Genomic DNA, 8,259 nt, shown 5'->3' with positions numbered 1-8,259 from the left:
TGTCAAACACTGCTTTGTGCTTCGTTTGACCGAGGTATAAAGTAGATTTGAACGGGTTCCATGCATCCCACAAATGCTTGGTGGCGACTCCTAACATATCTAATCGTTTCGGGACCCTTATCGAGACGAAACCGACCGATCTAAAACGAACCGGTCGAAAGCATCTTTACGCCGCCGAGCGTGGCTTTCAAAAGACCGCTATACGTCCACAGATTGGCTTGGAGTGTAGGTGGCTATGTCCACATTGAGACAATAATCTTCAGAAGTTCACCAATGTTTTCCAACATAGGGATGATTATGACAGTTATGTGATTCCGCATAGTTCTCACCTCTACAAAGGGCTCTCCAGGGGTACGCAAGAAAAAAGTAACATGCCCAACAACTCTCAACGCTAGCCTACAACCGATTACATGATTCATAATATATTTTAAAATGATGGCCTGAACGCAACACATGTCTTGGCTTAGTAAACATAAGATTATGAAAGATATACTATAAATAGAGTAAGATAAAAGACTACAATGATTCTAATGAAGGGAGTAAGATAAAAGAAAATAAGAAAGAGACCTGAATTTGAGCAGCAAGTATGACAGCAACTGCAGGAACTGAAGGGTCCTTAATAATGTCATTAAGTCCAGCATCACCCCACTTCCCTTCCACTTTTGAGAAACTCTTCTTAGCTGCTTCCACCGCACCTCTCGCTGACTCCTATTCAATTTAGGTTACTTTTAACAACAGTAACATTAAATCGCGGTAATTTCAACACATTTACTATCAAAACCTCGTCACAATATAACATCGACCATTTTCTAGTAAACAAATGATTGCAACAAAGGGAATAAAAAAATATGTAAACAAACAATTGAGTTGGGCTAGTAATCCTTAAAAATGGCAAGACATAAACAAGAAAATTTTAACAAGTGATTAATGATGTAACCTCTGAACGGCTCCAAATATATTTGATAGTAACAAGATCAGGGAAACATAAGATTATGAAACATATACTTTAAAGAGAGTAAGATGAACATGGGTTGATGAAGTAACTTAGTATAGTCTTCTATGTTCTAAGAAACCCGCACAACAACAAAGGTCACCAATAAGAATCACTAATCGACAGAAAATAGGCATAAAAAACAGCCAAAGTTTACAACTTCCAAACGGGCCAATAAAAGTAGACCAAAATCCACTTCAGAAAACCAATTAAAAATCAGAAATAATACAAAAAAAAGATCCAAAGTGTAAATAATAGTTCATATTACACTATCATACTATTACAAGTAAATGGAATTTGAATCAATGAATCTAAAACCCCTAAATTCGTTAACCCTAATTATAAAGTTTAGTCCTCTTACTTCAAACACAATAACTATTATGCTATATTTATTATTAAACAACAGAAGATTGCAACTAATTCTGAAGAAATCGAATTAACAATGAACCCTAATTGATGAAAATGAAAGAAGTGAAAAGGTATTAGGAGGAAGAACATACTGGAAGAAGGTACAACTGACAGGAGGTGGTGGTAGTAGTGGCGATGTGCGGTGGTAGCTGAGGTGCGGCGAGGTGAGCGGTGGAATACAGTAATCCACGAGGGAGAAGAGAGGGGAAAGAGACGCAAAATAACTTAATAGCGGGGTTGACAGATTGTGTTGGTCTATATGAGGGCGGAGGAGTGATTTCTATTTGCGGCGTTTAATATAAAAATGCCTCAAATGATTATATTTGCAGCGTTTGTCCTAAAAACCGCCTCAAATATGATTCTCTATTTAAAAAAAAAAACAAATTATGATTTCTTATTTACGGCGATTGGACAAAAACGCCTCAAGTAAGGAGCCGCAAATAAATGTTTTTCTACTAGTGACTGTTCTACCCACTACAGAGACGGTGGTCCCTGCTGCTACCACTGTCACCACCGCCACTGTTACAACCCCCGTCACTGCTACTGTTACCACTGCTACCACTGCCGTCCCTATCCCTGTGTCGACACAGGCCGTCACGGTCACGTCCTTTGTCTTGGTACCGAGACCACCCTCTGTCCGTGCCCCTGGTCTCGCTGCTGCCGCTACTTCAGGTTCGCGACGACGGGAAAGGGGAGCGGGTCCTAGAGCATCTGCATGTACTGCCGCTAGGTTCACAGCTGACACTTCCTTGGATCCTGTACCGGAGTTTACCGAGGTAAGATTCATTAACCCGCTTTATCGTATTCGTTTTACACATTTGATGGACTGTGACGTTACCTCTACCCGTTTTTTGTGTCATTCTTCATTACAAAAGTTGGAAATTTATAAACCCGTGGCTGAGTTGTTAAACGGGAGTGAGATGACGGGTTTGAACACGATGATAGAGCTAACATATAAACCCTCGAATTATTTAGCTCTTTCACATTTTCACCTGCTGCTTATAAGACTGACCCAGGGAGTTCTTGTATTTCATTTAGACTGTTTAATCGGACCTTCACCTGGACCTTAACTGAGTTTGTGAGGCGGTTGGGTTTGACTAGTGACGGTCCCTCGGAGCCTCCTAGGAAGCTCCTTGCTTTACTTTGGGCCACTCTTGCACAAACTCTCTTCGACCAGTAAAAGGTGGCTCACGTCCATCTTCCCCGAGCCCGTTACTACCTCCGTCTCCTAGGAGAGACGGTGTTTGGACACCGCGAGCCTAATAATGTTAACAACGTTAAGCTGTCTATTTTAGCGGGCTACTTAAACATTGATAGTGCTGGCCCTTTTGTTCTTAACATTGCTTACTTGACGGCTCAACATTTTAATGTTGTCGGGCAGAAAGTGGCCCTTTTATTTTAGCACGTATTTCCATGTACTTTTGTACTGTTTATATAGTATTATGCCCCGAATTAGCTACTTTGGTTCATTTTGTCCATTTTGTAGAAATAAATGTGGAAGTAGTAGAATAATACCATTTTCGTCTCTTTTTGCATGCATTTTGAGGAGACGGGATTGTTCAGAGTGAGATCTTGCAGTGGGATACGTGAAGGAACGGTCTACGGAGCAGTCGGTCACGATTTTGAGCTGTTTTGGAGGAAGAACACTCGATCGAGCCCTTTTGTTACTCGATCGAGTGGTTTCTGTGGCTGAGCTGGTCGATCGAGTGCTTTGTCTTACTCGATCGACAAGGCGGTAATTAGGAGTTACTCGATCGAGCAACAATTCTACTCGATCGAGTAGATTACTTGGAGAGTTACTCGATCAAGCTATTTCAGACTGCTTGATCGAGTGGTTATGTCTTTCATGGGCTTTAATTCGTCTGTGAACTTGTTTTTAGCTTATGGACTTAGTAATTTTTCTATTTAAACGCATAATAACTAGGTCATTAGCATTCAGTTTATCTTATCATTCATCTTTCACTGTAAACATTACGTTGCTTTCTCTCTTTCACTGTAACTTTTGCTTTCGGATTTTCTTGCTCGGATTTATTTGTTCTTTACGCCGGATTCTTGCGATTGTAATCCCTTACTCTCTTTTATTCTTAATCTTTCATTTTTTTCATCTTAATTACTCGTTTTGTTCCTTTAATTTTCTGCCCTAATATCTTTTATGTAATTAAATTATTATTTCATCATGCTTAATGTTAGTTTATTCTTTATTATTAGTTTTGACAATATTAATAGCATGAGTAGCTAATCTATTTCATGTTAGGATTAGGGGATCTACAGTAGAAATGTGACGATATAGTAAATAGGTTAGATGAATTAATTGTGAGACTCTGTCCCCATAGCAATATAACTGTATTTACCGACTTAATTGAGTGTACGCTTCTGAGTCACCCTTTTAATCTGGTTAAATTTAATCCTGGATCGGAAGATTGGACTAAATAGGCCTGCTATGAACAGTAGACTACCTGACGAGGACAGAAGTTAAGTTAGTAGAAATTTAGGATAGAAAGTGGACTGGAAGGACCTTTCCATATCCGTGTCGCAATAATTTATCTAAGTTGTTTACAGTTGAGTCACTGGACTACCGTAGTGAACCGAAATCCTGACATATCCCCTCTCTATTGATAGTTTATTCTCATTTTCTGTCTTTATTGCTCTTTCCTTGCTTCTCTTCCTTTAAATCTTTTAGTTTAGGAAATCAATTACAAACCCCCCATTTGGACCAAATAGACGGACTCTTACAGATATCTTGCCTCTCTGAGGAGATCGACCTGACTTCCCTAGCTATATAGTTAGTTTAGGTAGTTACTTTTGATAGGTATACGACAACCCTGTCAAATTTTGGCGCCGTTGCCGGGGAGGCAATTGCCCTATCTGTCTTTGTTTCGTTTATTTTATCCGTCTCAGGGAATTTTTTATTCCTTGAGGCAGTTCTTATTCATTTTCTTTCAGTATTGTGTATGCCCAAGTCACATAGGTTGTAGTTAGTTCCAGCTGATTCTGAGCCAGAGAGACTGTTTAGGCATAAACTCCGTCTGCAAAGAGAATTACGAAAGGAAGCCTTGAGTACTTTCGAGCCCGAACTTCATCATTTCCTATTTACAGAAAACCCGTCTTTTGAAGAAGACACTTTCAGTTCTGTAAACCAACCAGTAAAGATGTCGAATATTGCAAGCCATTCAGAGCCTAAAGCATCATCTATTCCTAAAGGTTTCAATCTCCAGACTGAGGATGGGAATACTTTTGATATCCGTCCGTCCTATATCAATCTGGTGGAGAGAAACCTCTTTAGAGGTGTGGCAGGTGAAGACCCGAGGAAGCATATGGAGGTCTTTACGGACTACTGTTCTACTATCCCCGCCACAAAGGGGGTAACTCAAGACATGATTAAGGAGGTGTTGTTTCTTTTTTCTTTGACTGACTCAGCCAGGGGGTGGCTGACTGACTTGGACCATATGGCCGCAGGGGTCATAGACTGGGAGACCCTTGCTCTTGATTTTTATAAGAGATATTTCCCTCCGCAGCGCACTAATCAACTGAGGGCAAAACTCACTAGTTTCAAGCAGGCAATTGATGAAACTTTCTATGAAGCGTGGTGCCGTTTCAAGAGGTTAGTGAGGTCACTTCCTCACCATGGTTTTGATACATGGTTTTTGTCCAATCAGTTCTACAATGGGCTGTACGATGATCACAAAGCCATACTTGATGCATCATCCAACGGAAGATTCCAAAAAAACACTGACGATGATAAGGGATGAGCGCTTATTGAAGAGATGGCGACCCACTGTACTTAGTATGGAAACCCGAGGGATGGTATTAGAACAGTTCATGCAGTGGATAAGCAATTTGTGGCTCAGCTGGAAGCCATGAATGCTAGGTTTGATAAGTTGGAGCTGCATTCTGCTGGGGATGTCCATTTTCTTACTAGAGGGGAAAATGTCACATGTGAGAGGTGTGGGAGCAACGACGGTCACACTGCTGTTGGCTATCTTACAGAGAAGGAACAGGTACTTGCTTTTCAACAATACAGGCAAGGAGGGGGTTCCTATTATAATAACCAAGGGGCAGTCCATCCCAATTTGAGGTGGACAAGTCAAAATGTGCTCAATCCTACCCCTCCTCTACAGCAGCAGCAGCAGCAGCAGCCATATGGCCCTCCTCATAAGGCTCAACAAGGCTTTTAGAAGCCTCCTTTCTTTCCTACACCTAATCAAGGTGCATCATCTTCTGGTGGGGTAAGTGAGATAGGTGAGTAGAAGACGATGTTGTAGTCTTTGACAAAGCAGTGGCAGCTAAGTGACCAAAAAAAAAGATGCATCTATCAAGGCACTTGAAACTCAAGTTGCCCAGTTAGCCGCGAACCAGTCCACAAGGAAACCGGGACATTTACCATCACAAGCCGATAAGAATCCACATGAGACGGTGAATTTAATTAATTTGAGGAGCGGTTATTCATATGAAGGACCGAAATCATACTCAAGAAAGGTAATTACTACTGATGAACAGTCACTACAAGAAAAACGCGCCATCGACGGCCCTACCGACGGAAAAAGAGGAGGTCGAAAACACGGGTTATCGACGGATGTGTGACGGAAATTCCGTCGAAAGTTTCCTCGACGGATATCCCGTCAAGTATCTATTGGCGCGTTGACCAAGTCAAAGGCGCCAAAAGAATTGTGACGGAAATTCCGTCAGGAATCTTTTAATACCGACGGAAAATCCGTCAATGCTCTTTGCGCGTTAAAGTGGATTACAATTTTGAAATCACTTTACCCTTCTGACGGAATATCCGTCAGTTTTTTCAAAAAACTGACGGAATATCCGTCACTTGGTCAATTATTAGTTGGTGGTAGTGTGTGACAGGGTGTCACAATAATTAACCTAGTGACGGAAATTCCGTCAGTTTTATGAAAAAACTGACGGATATTCCGTCAAGGCGTTTTACTTTAATCGACGTGTACAAATCCTTGCATTATTTTTTCGATAAAGTGAGCAAAGTGACGGATTTTCCGTCGTTTAATAAGAATATCGACGGAACAGTCAAGAAATGGCGACAATGAGAAAGGCTTGGGCTGATTTGCAAGCATCTCAACCCCCAAACACGTGTTCACAATTTACTCCACATAGACGGGATGACTTTGGGGGTGGTGATGACGGGTTTGGAGGTATTGGTGGTAGTTTTATTGACCCTATAAACACTTAGAGCCTTTAAGTTAGAGCCTTTAGGTTAGAGCCTTTAGGTTAGAACTTTAGTTTAGTTAGTATTGTCGTCTAGTAAGTATGAAAGACATGGTAAAACAATTCTCTGTTTAATTTGTAAGACAATGTACAAATTTGACTATGTTTTTATGTAAAACAATTTGCGTCCCCTTCTCTTTTGTTGTGTATTGATTCCCGCATTAGCGGTCGACGTGAAAATGGATTCCCGCTTGGCGGTCGACGATTGGATGTGTTTTGCAGGTTTTGTTTATATTGGAAACGATGCAAATAGGCATCGTGGTGGCAAAGCAGTTGTATTTGAAACGATGCAAAAACGATCGTGGTGGGGCAAAGCAGTCGCTTTGTTTCGGATCGTTATTTAATACATCTGACGGAAATTCCGTCAGTAATATTATAATACCGACGGAATTTCCGTCACTGCGTTTTCCTCCCCATTTTCCAGATTTAACTAGAAACTAATCAACTGAGGGCAAAAATCACTAGTTTCAAGCAGGCAATTGATGAAACTTTCTATGAAGCGTGGTGCCGTTTCAAGAGGTTAGTGAGGTCACTTCCTCACCATGGTTTTGATACATGGTTTTTGTCCAATCAGTTCTACAATGGGCTGTACGATGATCACAAAGCCATACTTGATGCATCATCCAACGGAAGATTCCAAAAAAACACTGACGATGATAAGGGATGAGCGCTTATTGAAGAGATGGCGACCCACTGTGCTGAGTATGGAAACCCGAGGGATGGTATTAGAACAGTTCATGCAGTGGATAAGCAATTTGTGGCTCAGCTGGAAGCCATGAATGCTAGGTTTGATAAGTTGGAGCTGCATTCTGCTGGGGATCCTCAGACGGTCCATTTTCTTACTAGAGGGGAAAATGTCACATGTGAGAGGTGTGGGAGCAACGACGGTCACACTGCTGTTGGCTATCTTACAGAGAAGGAACAGGTACTTGCTTTTCAACAATACAGCAAGGAGGGGGTTCCTATTATAATAACAAGGGGCATCCATCCCAATTTGAGGTGGACAAGTCAAAATGTGCTCAATCCTACCCCTCCTCTACAAAGAAAAGAAAGCAGCAGCAGCCATATGGCCCTCCTCATAAGGCTCAACAAGGCTTTTAGAAGCCTCCTTTCTTTCCTACACCTAATCAAGGTGCATCATCTTCTGGTGGGGTAAGTGAGATAGGTGAGTAGAAGACGATGTTGTAGTCTTTGACAAAGCAGTGGCAGCTAAGTGACCAAAAAAAAAGATGCATCTATCAAGGCACTTGAAACTCAAGTTGCCCAGTTAGCCGCGAACCAGTCCACAAGGAAACCGGGACATTTACCATCACAAGCCGATAAGAATCCACATGAGACGGTGAATTTAATTAATTTGAGGAGCGGTTATTCATATGAAGGACCGAAATCATACTCAAGAAAGGTAATTACTACTGATGAACAGTCACTACAAGAAAAACGCGGCTTACTGACGGCCCTACCGACGGAAAAAAGAGGCCGTCAGAAAACACGGGTTACTGACGGATGTGTGACGGAAATTCCGTCAGTAAAGTTTCCTGACGGATATCCCGTCAGTATCTATTGGCGCGTTGACCAAGTCAAAGGCGCCAAAAGAACTGTGACGGAAATTCCGTCAGGAATCTTTTAATACT

General features: G+C 41.5%; 2 non-coding genes across 2 annotated transcripts; both read right to left on the bottom strand.

The window, feature by feature from the left end:
• Positions 1–4,923: 4,923 nt before the first annotated feature.
• LOC141603412 (small nucleolar RNA R71) lies at positions 4,924–5,030 on the bottom strand. The gene has a single exon (XR_012525291.1). It is a non-coding gene; the product is annotated as a small nucleolar RNA R71 (small nucleolar RNA).
• Positions 5,031–7,070: 2,040 nt separating this feature from the next.
• Positions 7,071–7,177, bottom strand: LOC141603320 (small nucleolar RNA R71). The gene has a single exon (XR_012525204.1). It is a non-coding gene; the product is annotated as a small nucleolar RNA R71 (small nucleolar RNA).
• Positions 7,178–8,259: the final 1,082 nt, after the last annotated feature.

The sequence above is a fragment of the Silene latifolia genome, chromosome 9 (genome assembly GCF_048544455.1).
Source record: "Silene latifolia isolate original U9 population chromosome 9, ASM4854445v1, whole genome shotgun sequence".
NCBI lineage: Eukaryota > Viridiplantae > Streptophyta > Magnoliopsida > Caryophyllales > Caryophyllaceae > Silene > Silene latifolia.
Note: the sequence above shows the minus strand (reverse complement) of the source record. Positions and strands in the feature narration are given on the sequence as shown.